Source organism: Periplaneta americana, chromosome 6 (assembly GCF_040183065.1).
Source record: "Periplaneta americana isolate PAMFEO1 chromosome 6, P.americana_PAMFEO1_priV1, whole genome shotgun sequence".
In the NCBI taxonomy this organism is placed as follows: domain Eukaryota; kingdom Metazoa; phylum Arthropoda; class Insecta; order Blattodea; family Blattidae; genus Periplaneta; species Periplaneta americana.
This window is the reverse complement of record NC_091122.1, coordinates 7,540,001-7,562,500: the sequence shown is the minus strand read 5'-3', so window position 1 is coordinate 7,562,500 and position 22,500 is coordinate 7,540,001. Positions and strand designations below refer to the sequence as shown.

At 35.5% G+C, this 22,500-nt stretch overlaps 2 protein-coding genes across 4 annotated transcripts in view; both read right to left on the bottom strand.

Annotated features, from left to right (window-relative positions):
- Nucleotides 1-4,410, bottom strand: part of LOC138700946 (farnesol dehydrogenase-like) — a 22,882-nt gene extending 18,472 nt beyond the window's left edge. The window contains exons 1-2 of one of the 3 annotated variants that reach the window (XM_069827394.1): nt 4,240-4,410; nt 1,636-1,772 (exon numbers count right to left, since the gene is read on the bottom strand). The gene's annotated coding sequence lies outside the window, so the exon portion shown is untranslated. Of the gene's footprint in view, nt 67-1,635; nt 1,773-4,239 lie in introns of those variants that run through there. The other 2 variants (XM_069827392.1, XM_069827393.1) reach the window with 2 other exon arrangements.
- The window catches only part of LOC138700954 (farnesol dehydrogenase-like), an 85,923-nt gene that overhangs the window by 35,578 nt on the left and 27,845 nt on the right, over nt 1-22,500 (bottom strand). The gene's annotated exons all lie outside the window — the stretch shown is intronic.

The following is a 22,500-nucleotide window of genomic DNA, read 5'->3' as shown; positions in this document are numbered from 1 at the left end:
TCTCTAGTGCTGATACTCACAGATTATTGATGTACGTTATCAAATCCTATTTATATAACGACAGAAGAGACTTGCTGCGTCATTTGTAGGAGATATTGCGTGGTCATCTTGCATGTTTACTAATTCGCCATGAAATTTAAGAAAAGAGACAGGGATTTGAAATATTACGGGACGATCCTAAATTTCTCGTAATAAAAGATCAATGAAAATTATTAGGTAACTTTTGTTCCATGATTAAAGTTGAATAACGTTAAATATTAGTCGTTGCATTAAAATAACTTTATTTATCATCAACCAGCTGGGGCGTGGGAGTACTTGGAACTTGAGTACGATTCTCATGATTGCGGCAGTTACTGTGTTGCCACATCTGATGAAATCATAATCAGGGATGGTGAAATCTATGTTATGTCGACCTGACAACACTGGAGACATCGGAAAGAAATTCAAAAAGCTGATAACACTGGTCTACAGTGATTTTGCTACCGAACAATAACAAGTGTACTAACCCTAATTGGAGTGTGCTGATTCAGATCTGAAGTCCGTTTTTTTTCTAGCACGTCACAATATTTTAAAATAGTAACATTTTTAATTTTCTCGATTTTGATACATTTACTTAGATCCATTTTATTTATTTTATTTTGATTTTGCTGCTGAACAAAAACAGGTGTACCAACCCTAACTTAAATGTGCTGATTATAGATCTGAAGTTCGTTTTTTTTCTATCACGCCACAATTTTGAAATAATAACATTTTTAATTCTTGATCCTTACATTTTTAATACATTCAGAGCCATTTTGTTTATTTTATTTTGATTTTGCTACTGAACAAAAACAAGTGTACCGACCATAACTTAAGTGTGCTGATTACAGATCTGAAGTCCGGTTTTTTTTTGTCACGTTACAATATTTTAAAATAATAACATTTTTAATTTCTAATTTTTACATTTTTAATACACTTAGATCCATTTTATTTATTTTATTGTGATTTTGCTACTGAACAAAACCAAGTGTACCAACCCTAATTTGGGTGTGCTGATTACAGATCTGAAATCCATTTTTTTCTATCACATCAAAATGTTAAATTAATAACATTTTTAATTTTTAACACAAGGCGCTCGTTGACGCAAAGAAGATATTTCTTCCACCGTTTTACATTAAACTCGGTCTCATGAAAAACTTTATGCGGGCTCTGAATCATGATGATGAAGGCTTTAAGTATCTGAGGGAGAAGTTTGGGAGAGTGGAAAGTGATGCAAAATTGAATGCAGGAATTTTCATTGGGTCAGAGATCCGACAGTTGATGTGTGACATTACGTTCAGGTCAAAACTGAGTGCTGCTGAACTCGAAGCTTGGGACACATTTATACCAGATGTATGTTAGGCATCTAAAATAATTACAAACTAACATTAATCGTAATTTGTTCAGCAGTATATAAAAATAATGTTCTCCAAATTGTTTACGTTCAATTGTGTTATCTTTATAAAACCGAAAAGTTGTCCAATATGACGAGATTTAAAACCACAGAGTGGCAAATATTATTGGAAAACTACTTTTCGAGAGGTTGGAAATAATTTACATTAATAACGAATGTAAAATTATTTATCTTTATAAACAGTTAAATATCGTAGGGCCTACATTGATTTATTGATCCGTAGTTTACAGAATGCCTGTACGATCAGCGTGACATTTCAATGGTAGATGAAATGTATGAGTTTTCTGTCTAGCAGAATTCAGTAGGCCGCTCCCACATTTTTTATGGTGATCTCGTGTATCTGTAACGATAAAAGACAAACGGTAGGTTAGAGGAATGACCAGGATCTCTTGGTCAATCAGTATTGGACTGATGTAAAGCGTCACGGAATTCAGTTTATTGTAATAAAATTGATTTTGTGCGAGATCATGCGTATTTGCTTGCTTTCCGCAAAGAACCAATACGCGGTAAGTGTAAATACCACATTCAGTATTCCCAACGTAACACACATAACAATTTCCCTCTTCTTACCGCTTAAGCGCGACATTCATTTTACTGCTTTAGGCTTTTAACATATGATTTTTAGAGACGTTTAACATAGTAATAATTATAAATTGGAAACTTACCACTGCAATTTCACCTAAATTGCGATGTTAATTATTGTTTTTAAATATTTGCAAAAATTAAGTAAAGTCTACTACTCCACTAAAGTTACTGCATTCGTGATGCAAGTAACATTAAGGAAGCCGTGAAAAAATCAACAAGATTCCAGATCAACAAGATTACTGCAATATGTTATGTAAATAATATTGTTAAAATATTAAAATGAAAAATAAATCGAGGTTTTCCCCAACCGTAATGTGAAAGCAAGGTAATCTATGGCGAATCCTCGGCCTCATCTCACCAAATATCATCTCGCTATCACCAATCTCATCGACGCTAAATAACCTAGTAGTTGATACAGCGTCGTTAAATAACCAACTAAAAAAATAAATCATTACGTAACCTTACCGTTTGTTTTAAGTTCGCATTTATAGACTGGGGGGAAAAAAAAGACAGACGTATATCACGGCCTGCTGCAATATAGTAAACACAGAAAATATTTTATAGCAACAATGTTGAAGAGAGATATTTTTGTTTTCGAAAATTGCCGTCATTGAACAGAAACCAACATGGAGATTTCATTGCAACTAATTAGAAATTCCTCTTTCAGGTATATAATAAACGATCTTCGCACAAAATAATGTACGATACACAAGCGGTATGTCTGTTTTCATGTTCTCGGAAAATAAAAAAGCTCAACTACGTTTCCCTTTTTCAATCTTTTCCTCGAACATAAAAACGTCAACATACCGCTCTTGTAACGCATATTACTATTATATATAAGATGCGCAGTTGCAATTTATACGCACTGAAGTTAAGAATGGCAACCAGCATACTGCTGTGGTATTGATGCCTGTTGTCTTCCGTCCAGCCAGACTATAAATCGATGCAATACAATACAGCCTTACTTATTACAGTAGTAATTATTATGTCTAGAACGTACAACAATATTATGACATTGAAGGAAATGTGGATTACACTTTATGTCCCACAATATGTTTTGGAAAGTTCGCAGATCAAATTCTACAGACTGGTAAAGAAAAGAAGTAAATAGTGTGAACCATGTTGTGACTACATGAAGAAAAAATATATAATTGATAACTGGGAAGTCTTGTTTTTTTTTTTTTTTTTGTGCTTCGGGTGTAATCAAAAGGTTTATAGTGAATGTGTTCAAAAGATCTGGACCCAAACTTAATATGCTGTCATATTCGTTTGTTAAGCGAGAAAATATAATAATAAAGATTGATTTAAATAATAATAATAATAATAATAATAGTAATAATAGTAATAATAATAATAATAATAATAATAATAATAATAATAATAATAATAATAATAATAATAAGGGGACAAAATAGGGACAAAACCAACTGTGGTAACTTTCGAGGAATATCACTTTTGTTGACGTCATACAAAATTTTGTCCAATATTCTTTTGAGAAGATTAACTCCGTAAGTAGATGAAATTATTGGGGATGATCAGTGTGGTTTTAGGCGTAATAGATCGACTATTGATCAGATTTTTTGTATTCGACAGATAATGGAGAAAAAATGGGAGTATAAGGGTACAGTACATCAGTTATTCATAGATTTCAAAAAGGCATATGACTCGGTTAAGAGGGAAGTATATTTATAAAACAGTTATATTTCCGGTTGTTCTTTATGGTTGTGAAACTTAGACTCTCACTTTGACAGAGGAACATAGGTTAAGGGTGTTTGAGAATAAGGTGCTTAGGAAAATATTTTTGGGGCTAAGAGAGATGAAGTTACAGGAGAATGGAGAAAGTTACACAACACAGAACTGCACGCATTATATTCTTCACCTGACATAATTAGGAACATTAAATCCAGACGTTTGAGATGGGCAGGGCATGTAGCACGTATGGGTGAATCCAGAAATGCATATAGAGGGAGGCCGGAGGGAAAAAGACCTTTGGGGAGACCGAGACGTAGATGAGAGGATAATATTAAAATGGATTTGAGGGAGGTGGGATATGATGATAGAGAATGGATTAATCTTGCTCAGGATAGGGACCAATGGCGGGCTTATGTGAGGGCGGCAATGAACCTCCGGGTTCCTTGAAACCCAGTAAGTAAGTAACAACAAAAACAATAATAATAATAATAATAATAATAATAATAATAATAATAATAGCGGGGTCATACTTGAACGTGTGGCGGTACTCCCAGGGCGTAGAGGACGGCGTCAGCGATGTCCTCAGGCTCCATGAACGGGATTTTCTTGAATGATTCCAAAATCTCCTGTGTGAATTCTGAAGCTTGTAATGTCTCTGTCCTCACAGCTCCGGGACTGACGCTCTGAAACAAGAGACACATAGTTCGCCCACGTAGAATTATAGTTCGTTAAAAGTGCATCCGATGATCGTGACTGGTTAAAGTAATGCGTAGAATGGGTGGGGGGCTGAGATGGGGACGGTCTTAAGGACCAGGGGTGTGGAGGCCAAGCGTCGAGAGACAGCACATAGACAGAGAAGTAGAAGAAGAAGAAACGGAGGGGGAGAGAATGTGAAAGCAATATAGAGGACAATATAAAGGAACAAAAGAAGAATTGGATGCACTTATGCAATATGGAACCAAGTCCAAAATACAGCTTTTGAGCTACAGCTGTTTTAGCAAATTGTTACACATAAAATTCTACATCAATACTATTACGAAAGTAATGATTGCATTATTAACATTCTGAAATGCTCTTTCAGATCAATGGTGTAGCTCGCATCAGTATTTGACTCACACAGAGTAGAAGGGCAACATTGGAGTTGGTTCCATATTGCTTATTGCAAAAATGGATATTGACACTTGGTTCCTACTTGTGTGATTTAAATGAGAGAGAGATGAGGCAACATTCTAGTTCAAATCCATGTTTAACACTTTATTATTGGAAAACTAAACATCCGAGACACTAATTGTGGGATAACAAATAAAATTTAAAAAATATATATTCATTAGCATTTGTCCATACATTGACTTATCATTTCAAGGTGAAGTCAAGGGGACCATTGATTCCATCAACATCATCTTGTCCACACCTGTGGAGTAACGGCTAGCGCGTCTGGCCGCGAAACCAGGTGGCCCAGGTTCGATTCCCAATCGGGGCAAGTTTTATTTTATTTTAGTAGGTTATTTTACGACGCTTTATCAACAGCTGAGGTTATTTAGCGTCTGAATGAGATGAAGGTGATAATGCCGGTGAAATGAGTCCGGGGTCCAACGCCGAAAGTTACCCAGCATTTGCTCATATTGGGTTGAGGGAAAACCCCGGAAAAAACCTCAACCAAGTAACTTGCCCCGACCGGGAATCGAAACCGGGCCACCTGGTTTCGCGGCTAGACGCGCTAACCGTTACTCCACAGGTGTGGATTCGGTGCAAGTTACCTGGTTGAGGTTTTTCCAGGGTTTTCCCTCAACCCAATATGAGCAAATGCTGGATAACTTTCGGTGTTGCATCCTGGGCTCATTTCACCGGCATAATCACCTTCATCTCATTCAGACGCTAAATAACCTAAGCTGTTAATAAAGCGTCGTAAAATAACCTACTAAAATAAAAATTCATTGAATTTTCTTCTGCAGTTACATATTCGACACCTAAACATCTTCGGTTCTACAAATAATATAATATAATATAATATAATATAATATAATATAATATAATATAATATAATATAATATAATATAATATAATATATCACTCCTATTAGCAAAAAATTGTATTCAAACTCCCATATTTGCACAAAACAATCATGGGAACTGATAGCTTGGAGTTGGTTCTAAATTGCAAAACACTGCACTATGGATTCTGTTTTTGGTGGTTGGTTCAGATTTCTCTATAGGGCAGCACGTTACAGATAGGAGTTGGTTCTATTTCGTATAAGAAACTATAGACATTAAGACACATTTTGCAATAGAAATCCAGATATTCATAAAATGGTGGTTGGTTCCATATTGCATAAGTGCATCCAATTAGGAGACCGGAAGGAGGGAAAACGGAAGGGAATGCAACAAAAAAATTAAAGGAGATAGAAGACTAAAGGGAGAAAATATAAGAGAATTAAAGGGTGAGGAAAGGAAAGAGAAGTATAAGGGGAGGAAACTAAAGAGATGAAAGTTGGGGGAAAATAAAAAGATTATAGGTTGATTAGACGAAGAAATGCAAGAGAAGAATGGAAAAAGGAAATCAATGTTTCCATATAATCACACTTCAACGGATGAGGTACAGCAATACTTACAGTGACACGGATCTTGGACTTCTGGTTCACCAGCTCACGACGAAGACCTTCAGTAAGAACTGTGACGGCGTATTTAGAGGAAGAATAGAAGGCGAGTCCTTCGAGTACCTTGTGACCTGCAATACTGCATCAAGTGACGTCGTTACCTGTCGTGTTCTAAGCATGTAATTAACAGCACATAAGGGCAGACACGTCACTAACCCGTTGATGTCTATGATGTGGCCGTCGTCCACGCCTTTCTCCTTCATGGACTGCAGAGCCTCTTTGGTGCACATGCTGAGAGCGAGGACATTGAGGTCGAATAGCTTCCTCCAGTTCTTCACAGGACCGCCTGACAAAGATGGTCATATCAAGAGAGAACATTTGGTTGTATTGATATCACTGTTAAGTTCATTTCGTGCGTTATTAATTACAATTAATGCTTAATGAATTCGTCTTAAGTAACGTTAGCACAGTTTATTTTGACTGTCGTTACTAGGACACAAAATCGTATTAATATGAAGAAAATAGCTTTAAAGTTTGTCACGTAGGCTATGATATATCTAGATATTAGCAAAGGAAATCATACTAGCTGATAATATTTATGCAGGGTGTCTCAGGATCAGTGTAAAATATTTGAGGATAGCCTAATGTAGATTGCGTTAATCTTCATTGATTTGGCCTCATGTACCTACAGTATGTCAGAAATTTCACAGTTGGGAAATTATTGAGGGGCGAACTTTTAAGTGGAGGGAGACATTGTAAACGTATTTCTACGTTTTAAACATTTTGTTATGATATCTTTTTGGAAGTATGTTATTCCAAAAATTATTTCATAATTAAGTACAAACTCAGTAAGAAAATAAAATTATTACAAGAGACAAATTAAAAATTGTGGTAATTATACTGTAACCAGTGGCTTGTACAGCAAATGCTGCAAACTAAGTTCATTAGACGTTCAAATAAACATTTTTCAGATTTATTTTCAATGAAGAATACCCGACCTTCGGAAAGTTATTTGCTTCCATAACAATGAAAGATACTCTCTCTCGAGCCAATACTGAAGAGAACCACGCATATAAATATCTACACCACATCGCCATTAAATATATGAAAAAGACCCAATCCCGCTTGATTAATATTTATAAAAATATTTGATTTTTAATAATATTATTATCTTACGTAGTTTTTATAGCTTTCAGTAACATATACTATATACACTATATAGGCGCCACTCAGTAAAATATAAAATCAAAATCTAATTTAAGTTATTCTCTATATCTACTTATATAACCCCAAAACTTTTCGCTTTCATATCATCAATGTAGCATTAATATGTTTAATTAATGAAAATAGCCACATCATGGCATTAACTACAATCATATTTCATTTCTAATGGTAATAATGTCATTAAACCACCTCAAGTTTTGTGGTTTTTAATATCCAATACACAGCTGTATCCAGAAAATTACACACCACAGAATCGAACCTGTAAATTATTTTTAGTAAGTTAAGTTTTTAATAACGAATTTAATTTGAGCTCTAAATATGTCCACATTCTTGCAGATCATGGTCTTCGTGTAATATTGTTTACTGTAGTATGTGTTTTGTTTTATTCTGTAATGCAACACGGCCCTACTTGATGCTCGCTTCGCTTCTCCTTTACAAAAAAAAAAAAAAAAAAAGGGAAATGTATATCTAGTCGGCCGTGAATGCTATTAGCTAGTTCTCAAAAGTGACTACAGATGGATTTTGGAAAATAGGAAAATTATGTAGGAAAATTGACATTTCACTGAAAACTATTATTTTTCCGAAAAACTTTGAGTTCCAAGCTTCAAAATGAGGGGTCATTTATTGAAATCCGTCCTGCCGTTTTCCCGTAATTTCCACTACCAGTTCAAATTATATATATATAGATACAAGAAAACCGGTGTTAAAATAAATTCGTATTTATTTTAATTGTTAAAATTATCATTGAATTTATTTTCATAATTTGAATATTTTTATTATAACGAGTGATAAGAGTGATAACTTTCTTAAAACTCTTTTCATTATATGTTAATACCTGCCAGTGAGCTGAGAGAGGACACTCCAGCATTGTTGATCAGAATGTCGGTTCCTCCAAGGTTATCCTTCACCCACTTGAATGCTTCCTTAACATCTTCCTCTTTGGTGACGTCGCACTTAAGGGGGTACAGCTTTCCTGGGGCTGACTTTAAAGATTTCGTCAGCTCCTGAAAAATGTCACTAAAATGAGGAACTTTTACGGTCGGATATCTGCTCAAAATATCCTCCGATATGTTCTGCCAGGTGGATGGTTTTTTGCTAGCAGTAAATTCTTTGTCATATTTTCATTTACAGGTTTGTTTTATTATCCCACATTGTTACAAAGTCCGTGAAAAATTTAATAGGTTGATTAATGAACGCAACTACAGGACTTGAATATCAATTCATCAGGTGCTTCTCTTGCATGGTAGGGTACGTAGGTAAAGTAATGCTAGTAACGAGGAGTATGGTGGCACAAGTTACATTGATTCATAGCCTAGTTACTACAAACATTAGCATTCGCTGTGGCGTATAATGTTGTGTCAGTAAGTAGTTAAATTCCGTCATTTTTTTGTTTCGCCACGGATTCGGGAACGGTTGCCTATAATCGGTGCGGACAGAAACGAATACTATGTCAAAAAATAGAAGTTATTACCAAAGCTCGGAACTTGGGGACTTGTGTCGTGAGCATGAGTAAGGTTACAGGTACAACGTACACAAAGCTCACGCTGCAAGTGCTCAGGGACAGTCGTGTGTACTAAGAAAGTGGCCACAACTAATGGCAGGAAGACGGATGAGGAAACTGTGTCATTTCGAAGCCAATGACATTCAGAGAATTAAAGGTAAACGGTCTGTTTGAGGAAATAGAAAATACGTGTTATTTCGAATGGGTATTATAGAAGTTTGAAAATACATTTTGTTTTAAATTTAAGATAAAGAATTTCGTGGAGAATTCGGAGGAGATACATTATTTTTTTCGAACGGAGAGTTTATATTTTGTATGTTGTGCCACACACAAACTAGAGGCTAGAAACGGAATTCATTGAAAGGCATTGTAATCCCTCAAATTGTAGAAAAGTCTGTCCATAGCCATGGATCGAGACGTAGAGGGACCTGCTCTAGTAGTGACACACTAATTGAAAACTATTTTCGAGAAAAATTTAGGATATACTTATCTTTCTCACATACGAGATCAGCTAGCAACTGCTGAAAATCGAACAGAAAACAGTAACAGTGAAAACATTCACTATTTTAAGTCTGCTACCGAAAAATCTTCGAATGTAGATAGTCATGCACTGTAATAAAATGTACACAGCAGAACAGTAAATTTGATATATTTCTCATGTTTATTTTTATTATATAAATTACGTGTTTCAACCTACCATAATATTATCAATATGTTGTTGCAGTCAGAAACCACTTTTGTAGCAGACCTGACAGTACCTCCGTGCTGGAAGCGGGAGTATGTTGACATTGAATTCCGGTCGCTTAGTCACGTGCAAAGACACAAGTCCCCAAGTTCCGAGCTTTGGTTATTACCTATGGAGGGGTCGAAACTTAGAAGGCTCTGAGGGAAGCACCTCTAAAAATAATTTGGGATTGTAATCGTAGATTCCTTCGCACTCTCTGCCGGTGGAGATGGTTATAAAGACAGATGTGTTCGACGTCTGCCTGTTATTGAGAGTTATATGTTGTAATATATAGTGGTGGTGGAAATGAATTAAATACCGATATATTGATATTGCAATATATTGCAAACCTAATTTTGATAAACGATATATATATCGATATATCGTTATTCCGTAAGCAAATTGCATTTTCAGGCATACATTTACTGTATTATGATAAAATTACTTAAATGTTAATATTCCTTTTTACCATTGAAATTTACCAAATGCATAAATATAAAATTGTAACAATAAACAATACATTTTCAATACCATATGATGTAGGTCCTAACCTAAATAATGAATACTACATAAAAAAATAGAAGTTATTAGCTGTCGTGAGGTCGAAGCTTACAAGGCTATGAAGGAAGCACCACTAAAAATAACTTGATATTGTACTCGTAGATTCCTTCGAACTATCTACCGATGGAGATGGTTATAGAGACAGATGTGTTCGAAGTCTGCCTGTTATTGAGATTTAAATGTTCAAATATAGTAATGACAGCGTCTCTTTTAGGCACTGATATTTCCTTTTTGGATATATCTATTCAGAGGAACGGTGTAATGTCAGCTGTGTATGAAACGCTGCTGAATCAGTGACGTATCTCGCCTTTGCAAGTACAAAATCCATTATCATTGTCCCCTTTGAATTTATTTATGGTAATAGTTGGTGTGTAATATTTTGAATCAAACGCCAAAAACGGAAAACATAGATATGAAACTATCCTTTTCAGTGATTCTGAGTTTTTTTTAATATTAGCAATAAACTCTTTGCTACCTGTACTCTTTCTACCCTTCGTGCCAGTCCGACGACTTTGAGTCCTTTCTTGACCAGTTCCTGGGCGATGGCTGCTCCTATACCGGCACTGGCCCCCGTCACCACGGCAACGCGTCCTGACCAACGTTCCATTTCTTATTTGCTGAGATAACACTGACTGAAATGTAGAGAGAATATCATCACTAAAACCGTAATTTTTAATGCTTACGCAAGTTGGACAAAGAACTGAATTCGAAATTCCTAACACGCAGAACACAATCAATTCTGACTAAAAACCAGTATAATTACTTGATTGGTATTCGAAAGCATAATAGAAGGTGAAGGTGGCTAAAATTAAAGAGAGACTTGGAGATCAGATGTTTTGTGAAGGATGGGTGTTATAATAGCTGCTAAGTTAGGATATGGGTGCGCATCAAAATCTGTTTTTTACATGTTTTCTGAAATTTCGGAAGGATTCCGATGTATACTTGTTTTGAGTGCCAATAGACATTCTATTTCTTGACGTAGCAAGGAGCAATTTAATGTATCATAATATGCGCCCTATTTCGTCGCATAGGATCTTCCTAGTCCAATCCTGCTGATGTTTGATCATAGAGTTAACCTCTCCCAAAACTACAACTGATGCCGAATCTTTTCACAGTCACGCAAAATCCATTTATAGTCTCCCCATCCATTAATTCCGAAACACATGATTTCAGTCTGAGGACACCTTCCATTTTCAAAAAAAAAAAAAAATGCTAACCGTTCTCCAATCATTAGTACTGCCATATCCAGATATTTATCGGTCTACAAAAAGGCCCAATTTCTTACTGAATTCGCATTGAATTCTCATTTTATTTTCTGCACACATCTGCTTGTCGGAGGCTTCGCGAATTTGCCATTTTTTAATATCCAGTCTATAGAATAAATGCATCAGATTTGAAAAACTTTATCCAGGAATATAAAGTGAAGAGTCGTCTATGTTGAGCTTTAATGGACTTTTAATGTCCTTTTTAAAATACGATGTAGCAAATGCTAATGCTAAATTTAAAGATTCTCCCAGTGTTTTTCTCTCATAATTTCAAACAACTTCCAACGAAGAATCTTGATCTCCTGATGTGACAGTTTTGCATATTGAAAACAATTAACAGTGAAAATTTCTCAGATATTACTCGGACACATGTCATGATTTGCATCATGTTTTCTTGCTTTTTGTACTTAATTTACACACGTACATGCATGAAACGAAGATAAGTTTCAACAATGAATTATTATTAATTAATTCATATTTACTTATACAGACATCTCATCTGTTATACCAATTTGATTTAATTTTGCCTATTTATAATGTTCAATTTTTGGCCAGGAATTTCAGAATATTTCCCTCGAAAACTGGTATTTGATGAATGTATCGTTCTTTCATTGTTATGTGTATAATATTGCTGTACAGTTGGGATCCCTTACCTGGATGCAGCTTGTCTCTACTGCTGATACTTCCAGATTACTGATATGAATTATCAAATCCTGTTTAATATAGCGACAGGAGAGAGTTGCTCCGTCATTTGTTTAACAACAGGAGAAAGTTACTGTGTCACTTGAGGACTTATTGCTTGGTCATCTTGCATAGGCATATTAATATATTTATCTGATAACTGCATTAATTGAATGGACTCAACAATGTAGGTTATCGCAGTACAAAATCGGATTTCCCCCTGTGGAACACGAAAGTAGGCTTACCCCAAAGTACCGTGCTTGTACCTCTGCTTTTGTCCATTTATGGTAATGAAATAACTACTAATTCGTATATCTACGCAGATGATTTACGCCTTTGTATGCACTCCCGACTAGATGAAATTGATGCAACTATTGGCGAACTTAGTCATGATCTGAATCAAGTTTCTTCATGATGGAATAAGTTCGGACTTAGGTTAAATGCTAGTAAGTGAACAGCTGTAATAATTTGACACGAGAGACTACTGAACACAATGAACAACAGAAATATTCCAATCAATAATAATAGAAGTATAACAATACATGATTGTAACCTACCTACTTGCTCATGTAACGCTTTGGGTATATCCTCACAAGTTAAATATTTAAGCATTATTATTGACCAACATTTAAAATAGGACAAGCATATCTCCTTCCTGTGTAACAGATTACGTAAAACAATCCACAAATTTTCCATTCTACGCTCTTATTTACCTGTTTATGTTCTGCGTACTGTGTACTTAGCTCTGTTTCAATCAATAATTCAGTATGGTATATTAGGTTGGGGAAGAATGGCAAAATCGATTCTCTATCCTTTAAATTTTCTTCAAAAAATAATGATCAAAATTTGTCTATATAAAACTTTTGATTACCCAACAAAATTAATTTTTTAGGAATTTGGTGTATCAAATGTAGAACAAATTTATAAACAAACATTGCTGATTTACTTCCATAGAAACCACAATAAATTTAAATTTGATCCTCATGAATACCATACGAGACAAAACTACAGTTTCTTTCTAAATACTTCCAAATGCCACACAAATGCTGGATTAAAACACAGCAGAAATTTTGGACCCAAAATATATAATGAATTAATTAGAGCTTATCCTAAGCTAAGTACACTTAACACACATAGATTTAAGAAACAAATCAGATTAATTATTTACTTGTTTAAGCTAACTGAGTTAAAAATTGATACTCTAATATTTATGTACTTTTGTATTTTCTATTTTTATATAGACCCTATTATTACATGCTGTATGTATTTTACCATTTATTAATGTTATTGTGCTCAATGAACTCTCTTAAATTCGTTATATATTTTGTATAACTGATCTGAACTGTGCCCGAGCACGAGCTTCTGCTCTTTCGGGCTGCAATGCCTAATGTAGCTCAAGTGTAAATTATTAAATAAATAAATTAAATTGAAAAATTAAATTAAATTAAATAAATTGCAGTAAATAATGCCACAATTCAGTACCATTCTATCGTCCGGAACCTAGGAATTTACTTAGACGAAAATTTAAATGGGGAATGCTAATTAATAAAGGAAATTCCTGAACGGGTTAAAAGAGTGCATTGATATAATACGTGGTACAGTCATTAAGTTCTGACACTGACGCCTGAAGGGTAGGCACCCACAAGAATCTGGATGTCTCAGAAGATGCCGCGTGATACGGCGTACACTTAAACAGATCGACATCCTCACTCAATATAGTCGCCGTTGGCCGCTATGCACGTCTGCCAACGTTGGTGTAGCTGCTGGAAGCACCGCTGAAACGTGTTGGCAGGAAGATGCCGTATGGCTCCTCTTGTGGCAGTCATGACCTTTTCGGCCGCATAAAAATTACGCCCTGGTAGGATTGATTTCATGAGGGGAAAGAGAAAAAAAATCGCATGGTGCGAGATCAGGTGAGTACGGAGGGTGTGGCAAAACAGCGACCTGTTGCCTTGCAAGTTCCTCTTGGACAAGGATGGAGCGATGTGCAGGGGCGTTGTCGTGTAGCAAGAGCCAATTCTTCCTATGCCAAAGCTCAGGACGCTTACGACGAATTGAATTGCTTAAACGGCCAAGAATCTCTTTGTAGAGGATCTTGTCTACAGTTGCACCTTGTGGGATGAATTCTATGTGAACAATTCCATTTGAATAAAAAAAACTGTTAAAGCATCACCTTGCCTTTTGAGCTGTCTTGTTGCGGATTTTTCTGTCGTGGAAATAATGGCGTTTTCCAGGTGGCGGATTGTCGCTTCAGTTGCGGATCGTAAAGGAAACACCATGTTTCGTCTCCAGTTATGATCGGTTATAGCAGTTTCGCCTAATTTCTGACAGAACGTGACGTTTGCCCGTTGCTCAAACTGCAACATACTCGAGTTCCGACGCGCGCATTCAAATCACCGTCACAACAAAGACCGTAGTTCTGCTTACAGTGCATGCACTCAACTGTCTCTTGTTGGGTCGAGAGACTAACTGACAAGGTATCATACCATGGCGCCACCTATGCGCTATAGTGCACCACAACGCCACTATGCGCTCAATATTAGAACTTAATGACTGTACCACGTATACCTCCTTGGATATTTCCAAGAGAGCATGTTATACCATGCATTCTCTTAACCGATTCAGAAACTTCCTCCTGCCAAAATTAAAACAGACGTTAGTGCAAACCATCGTATTACCACTATTGCGACGTAATACTTACATATTTGACAACTGAACGTTCGAAGAAGCTGCATCGTGTGCACATGTGTATCAGATTTATCAGCAATACTTGCAAATTCGACCATATTACACCCTTGTTCGAATATTTATCTTAGCTTGGACTCAATAACCGTAGAACATTTCATTCGCTGTCTCTTCTATTTCGATTTCTCCACACGTTTACTTCAAATTATCTACGTTGCTGGTTTAACTACTTATCCTTCAATCACAATGTAAACACCGGGTCACAGGAGAGCCAAAACCTAGGAATTTCTCCTCAAAGAACAATTGGAAATTCCTCTACGAGTTTTCTTTTGCTATAAACCTGGTGTCATATATTCTGCGCGACTGTTACCTGTAGACATGTTAATTTTATTTTATTGGGTCATTTTACGACGCTGTATCAACATCTAGGTTATTTAGCGTCTAAATAAGATGAAGGTGATAATGCCGGTGAAATGAATCCGGGGTCCAGCACCGAAAGTTACCCAGCATTTGCTCGTATTGGGTTGAGGGAAAACCCCGGAAATAACCTCAACCAGGTGACTTGCCCCGACCGGGATTCGAACCCGGGCTACCTGGTTTCGCAGCCAGACTCGCTGACGGTTACTCCACAAGTGTGGACTAGACATGTTTATCTGTGCGTGACGTCACACGCTCGCAGTTGTTAAGGTTATTATTGCATCTTGCTTCAGCATAGCAGTTGCGTAGACCAAACAAAGACAGTCCTAACTCCTAAACCGCAGGATATGAACGAAAACGGATTGCATTTTTGAAAAGGTCACATTTAGGAACTTATTGGGCTCGTGAAATTATGCTAATAATATGAAACCACGAGTGCAATTTAATAAGATTATTCAATGAATAAAATTAAATAAGTTGCAAAACCGAATTACTTACGTAAATGATAATAATTATTATAAAACGCAGCAATAAGACATTATGACGTTCAAGAACAAACTGCTATCTATCATGGCATATTAAATAATATTGCCAATTACTCAGACCAGAAATAAGAAGCAACAATACTTAACCTTAAAAGTAAGGTAAGCTGAAATGTTATTTCTAAAGTCTTCCTCCCTTCTATGAGGTACACCAAGAAGTCCACTGCCTTGCAAAAGATGGAAGTTCTCTGCGAGTTGATATCATTGCCATTGACGGAGGAATTACAGAGCAATTATCATCGATCCCACCGTGCGCTTTGAAACTGCAGTTGAACAATCCACAGCAATACATGAAGAAAAGAAAACCATCTATGACTCTACAATTGACTACTTTAGGGATTATTATCATATACAAGGACAGATTGAAGTGATTGGATTATTGTTCGGAGCAAGGGGAACAATATTCCAAAATTCTCAGTTGATTATTTTAAGTCTTTTGGAATTCCTTTAAAAATTTTGAAAATTATTGCTGTAGACTTAATGAAATATTCGCTTCAGATTTTACGTAATCACCTGTACACCTAAATTTCTTTATATTCTATCTGATTACTAAAACTTATTGAATAAACGTACTTTCCCAAGAGTAGCTTCCATTTGAAAATAATAATCATTACAAAATGTTTATTTTTATTTTTATTTGTGTAGTATGCTGTGTCTTTTGGCAACCGTTACTGAAGGGCATCTACCCTTGTGGGTATATATAAAAAAATAAAAGCACGAAAGATTTTTACAGGCATTTATTTATTATTGAAGTTACAGTTATTACCAGGGAACGGATTTATATGGACTAAAAATATATGAAATATGTAAATATATATGTAGTTATTTTTACCAAAATATGGAATTAAATATGGATTTTTACCAAAATATGGAATTAAATATGGACTTAAAATTATAAAAAAATGACTATGTACGTTAAATATTGGTACATTTTAATCAAACTAAACAAAAAATATAATGGACGTACCTTATCTTCCAATGTAGTTTCAACAAAACACAATTTTTATTGTCTGTTACCATAACAATAGGTTACAAACATTTCTTTCAAGTGCTGAAAAGTGAATCTTCTTCTATTGTCTCTGAGGATAGATTTATACTGACTAAAAGAGCGTTCGACGTCACAAGAAGTAACTGGTACATAATTCAATTTCACAATGTCTGCTGGGGATAAGTCCAAGTTAATCTTCACTGTTGATTCACCACTCATCACAGCAACAACCTTTTGTAGTTCTTCATATCCAGGGTTTTTTGAAAGTACAGTGTCCACCTTAGCTCTTACTGCATCTGCAACTTTACCTCTACCACGATTCAGTTGTTCCACAGTACTATTTATAATTTCAAAACTTTCAGATAGTGAAAGGTGCCTATTTTGGAGACTTTTGAGCGTTTTTATGATGCATGAAAATGTATGCTGAATGTGAGCTAAGTCATTCTTCACACTTATGTCACAGGTAACTGTTTTCGCAGTATCAATTGAGACTGCATCTTCAGAGTCCAATGCAAGGAGAACATTGTTAATAGAGTCTATATGTTCGGCATAATATTCAACTGCTTCTAGCCATGTACCCCATCTAGTTAAAATTGGCTTTGGTGGCAATGGAATTTCAGGGTACATTTCTTTCAACACGTTAACTCTACTGGGAGCTTTGAGAAATACTTTTTTCACTGATGAAATCAACAAATCTACTTTAGGGAAATTGTCTCTGACCACTTCTGCCACACGATGAAATGCATGCGCCACACAAGTAAAATGAGTCAATTTAGGATATACAACAGATAATGCTTGTCCAGCTTTGACCATATAAGGGGCAGCATCGCTAATAAAGAATAACACATTATCGTACATAATACCCTTTGGCCACAGGATACCCATAGCTTCGTTGAACAGTTTAACTATAGTTTTGTTATTGCACTTTTCTAGAACATCACAATGTAAAAGAATTCGTTCAGAATATTGTTCACTTAACAAACCGATAACTACATTACCAACAAGTCTACCTTCTTTGTCGGGAGTCTCATCAATGGAAACCCAAATTGAACTATCTTTAATTTCATCTCTTATCTTCTGTATTGTCTCATCGTAGATGGATGGAGCATACGTCTTCCTAAGTGTTGACTCATCCGGGATTGTATGTTGAGTATATTTTTCAAGGAATTCCCTGAAGACCTTATTCTTTAGTTTGTAGAGAGGAATATCAGCAGAGATGAGAGAACGGCACAGGTCGATGTTAAACTCAGATCTTACATTCGATGTTGTTGGTTGTGTTAAAAACAATTGTCTCTGCTTGGAATTTAGTTGTTTGTTGGCCTGATGTTTACTAGTTGTAATGTGTTGTTGCACCAGGAACTTTTGTGTAGATGATACTGCACACTGACACAAATTACAAAATAATATTTTATTGTCAGTTGATAAACCATCTTCTTTAAATTCTGAAATGTAACTTGTTAGTTTTGATTTTAAATTGACTGAATGACGTACTTTTGGCATATTTACCGTCTTTATAGTATGATTTACAAAACTGAACCTATGTGTACTCTGACTGGCATTTAACTGTTGAGCTGCACAACTGAAGTCTGTTAAAAATTTTAAATTAAATTAATACAGTTTTGTAACTTACTTTCCCATTGTTGATAGGACTGCTAATTTTCAAATAACTCTGATGTTAAAGGGATTACTGAACATGTGTTTAAATCTCTATTGTTGAAATGTATTTTTAAAAGTTAATGGAATTTTGTTTTGTTGTATTGTTAAACCTAATATAATATGGACTGTTTTATATGAAATATGGAAAATATATGGAAATTAACGAAAATATGTACTAAACTCTAAAATATGGAAAAATATGGAAAATAAAAGTAGGATTTTTCAACCCTACACATTGTGAAACATAAAGATAATGCAAAATATAAATTATATTAGCTTTATAAGTAAATATGTATTTACATATAAATCCTTTCCCTGGTTATTAGAAACGCAATTTTTAAATTAAATTTTTTTTGGCATTTCTTGATTTTCTGTAATTGAAAGTGAAGTGGATTGGACTGAGCTGGAGGTAGAGGGGTAGCAGTGGGATTGGTAGGATATCGTAATTTCACTAGGATCGATGAATGATTTTGTTTACTTATCCACAGATAGGGTTTCAGTAATGCTGCATTGGCATGACTTGTTGCTTTTATTTATTGTTCCTGTATCCCAATCTGAACCATATCTGATATGCTGTTGATATAGGTACAATATTGTCTTATCAGTTAAGACGCTTCCTTACAAGGCGCTTATCAGGAAACACAATGTGATGGCGAATACCGCACATTCATCTTTTAAGTTGAAGAGTCGGAAGAAGACATCACCTTAAAGAATGTAGCAGAGATAATTTATACAATGTAATGTGGTGGTACTTACCTGTCTTTTGCAGTGCTGGCAAAAAATGGTTTTTCCGTCATAAGTCAAACCTGGGAATTTCAGGAGCTACTGTCGTATAAGCGTACTCTTCGATGATTTATCTCCAGACATCTTTATCTCAAAACACTCAGGATAATGGAGAAAACAGGATCTGTCTGAATCCTGACAGTTTTATGTTCATTGTAGTAAGACCAATAGGTTACTGCTGGTTATTCGATATATTGAGAAGTTTTGAAACAGCCGCTTGTAATTAAAAATATTGATTGTTTTTAATTTTATGTCTTATTAAAAGTGTCGACAGCACCTACAGGGTGAAAGTGAAATAACCTTAGACCCCTACTGATTGAAAGAAACGATAGGCTACACGTAAATGTATAGAAACCAATGTTACATTTTGTGATTAAATTTACGGTTAATTAGAAAATTGAGTTGGAAGTTTCAGTAGTCCGGCAACATCATCGTTAAAACACTCTACTCTTATATAATTTCACTACAGCTGTAATTTTAATTTTAGTGGCTATTTTATTTTATTTTCTATATCCCTCTTATATTAATAATATATCTGAACTGCGACCGAACACGAGCGCTGCTCATTCGGTCCTCAAATTTTTTTAATATTATTGTACCCTTCTTTTATATTGATTTTATTATTTTATTTCTATTTCTGTTGTAATTATATTCTGTATTCTATATATTTGAATAATTAAATAATACTAATAATACTAATAATAATAATAATAATAATAATAATAATTATTATTATTATTATTGTTATTATTATAAAGATGTAAGAAGTCAACGAAATCGATGTCTCCTTACTGTTGTCACGCCAGGAGAAGTCGCCTGAAGTACTTAGACGGGGCGGAGGGGAAACAGTCGCGCATGCGCACCGCGCTGTTCACCGCAATAATCCTGTTCCACAAACATCTACTGCACGTGTCTATGAGTCTTTGCGACTTTGTGAAAATAATAGTGGGGTTTTTACTGTAGTGTTTTATTAGTTTCAACAAGACAATTGTTTTCAGTATACCACAAATCTTGTATTGCTTTAGTTATCCTTTGCTTTTCGTGTTAATAGTGTTGATAATAATACGGTTAATAGAATTTATGTTATTGTATACTGTTATTTAGGTTTATAGCAGTTTTTTGTTTATTGTGAATATGTCGACAAAGAGGAAACAAGGATTGACAATCTATAGCGAAGAAAAGAATATTATTAGAAGTGCAAAATAATTCTGTGATGAAGAAAAGAACAACAGTGCCTTTGCATTCCTCTTACGAAACCTACAGCAAAGGTAGAAAAGTACTCTAATCTATCCATATTAACAATACAGCGTATAAGGAATGAAATGAAAGACTGCACAGAAGAAAGTGCGTTGTCGACACCTGAGGGAGAAAAAAAACGGAAACGTCCAGACTACCGAAACGCAAATGTAGATGACTTCGACGGGAGATTGACAAAAAAGATATAATTGAGAATTTTTATTTGAAAAAGAAAGCGCCACCGGCGTAGCTCAGGAGGTAGCACGTTTACCTGCTGATCTGCAGTTGCGCTCGGGAGTGAGTTCGATTCCCGTTTGCGCTGACTACCTGGTTGGGTTTTTTCCGAGGTTTTCCCAAGCGGAAGGCGAATGTGAGGTAATCTATGGCGAATCCTTGGTTTCATTTCGCCAAATACCATCTCGCCATCGTCAATTCAATCGACACTGAAGAAGCTAGTAGTTATTACAGTGTCGTTAAATAACAAGTAAAAAAAATAGTACCAAGCTGCAACAAACTTCTACCCTTTTACAAGAGAAAATTGATTTGAAATGAAAGACAACATTAAGACGAATACTGAAGAAAAAGGTGGAAGAAGTGTGCAGCAAAAAAAAAAAAAAATGAGGAAAACACTGTAAATTAGAATACGTGAAGATATCTACAGCAAATAAGATAGCTTAGGAAAGTGGAAAAACCGATTTTATATCTAGACGAGATGCGGATAGATAGGCCTACTAATTTAACGTTTCCCAAGTGCTGGCACGATAAAAATGTTACAGGAGTTTTGACTACCGTAAATGTGTCCAGAACACTCATTGTTGTCCATCAGGATGGGGGCGGTGGGACTAATGGCTTTGTTGAGAGATTCGAATTAATATACACGGCTGGAACATAAACAGACGATTATCGTGGACAGATCATACTCCAGAAATTTTGAAAAATGTGATAATGATAGTCATAGCGACAACACGGAAGATGCGGAATCTTTTATGTCTGACTCCGTTCCCGTGTAGCCAAGTAAGTGGACTGATGTTTTCAGGTCAGAGTGTAGCGTGAAGTTCCCCCGTCCCGCCAATCTACTCCCCGCACCAACTCGTAGTGCGAAGACAGTACGTAAGGTGCCAAGGCGTTGCCATACGCTCGCTTCTTGCAGTGGTTTGAATTTAAGGGTTTTCGAAATTAAATTCACACGTAAACCGTCCACGCTGTTGAAATACGCCAGAGGGATAAATGATTCTTCATTAGATTTCCTATCTATATGGACAAAAATCACGATCCTACTCGCAATAGTTACCGAATAAGAGGTTGTTAAACATTTGGAGAAAAAAAAATTAAAAAAAAATAATTGCTAACTTTCCACCAAAACATTAAAGTTGTTTTTGTCACATGCAATATGATCTATTGACTCTGGAAATCTGCAAGGCTATTTCACTTCCACCCTGTATATGAAGGACTAGATACGCTTTGTTTCATTTGTTTTTACTGTTATAGTACTGTTATAACTGCATTTTTTAAAATGTAGAATAATTGGCACTTTAGGCACTAAAACCATGGAATAGACACTAGAGACCAAAACACTCATTTTGGGTACTATAACTCTCTACCAACTTTAATGGTTTTCCATGAAACATGTATACATTAAAAATTTATAAGTCAGTAGACTGAAGGAACAAAATAGATAACTGCTCTAAAATCTCATGTAAATCTTACAACGGAATATGATGTTCTTTTTTACGTTTAAAAAATCGGGTGTAGCCCTTCGGTCGTGTTTTTAATTGGTTATTAAAACGATGCGTTATAATTCCTTGGTTATTTAGCGTCGAAGGATTTGGTGATAGCGAGATGGTTTGCGACGAGATAATGTCAAATATTCGCTATAGATTACCTGACATTCGCCTTACGGTTGGGGAAAACCTCAGAAAAAAAACCCAACCAGGT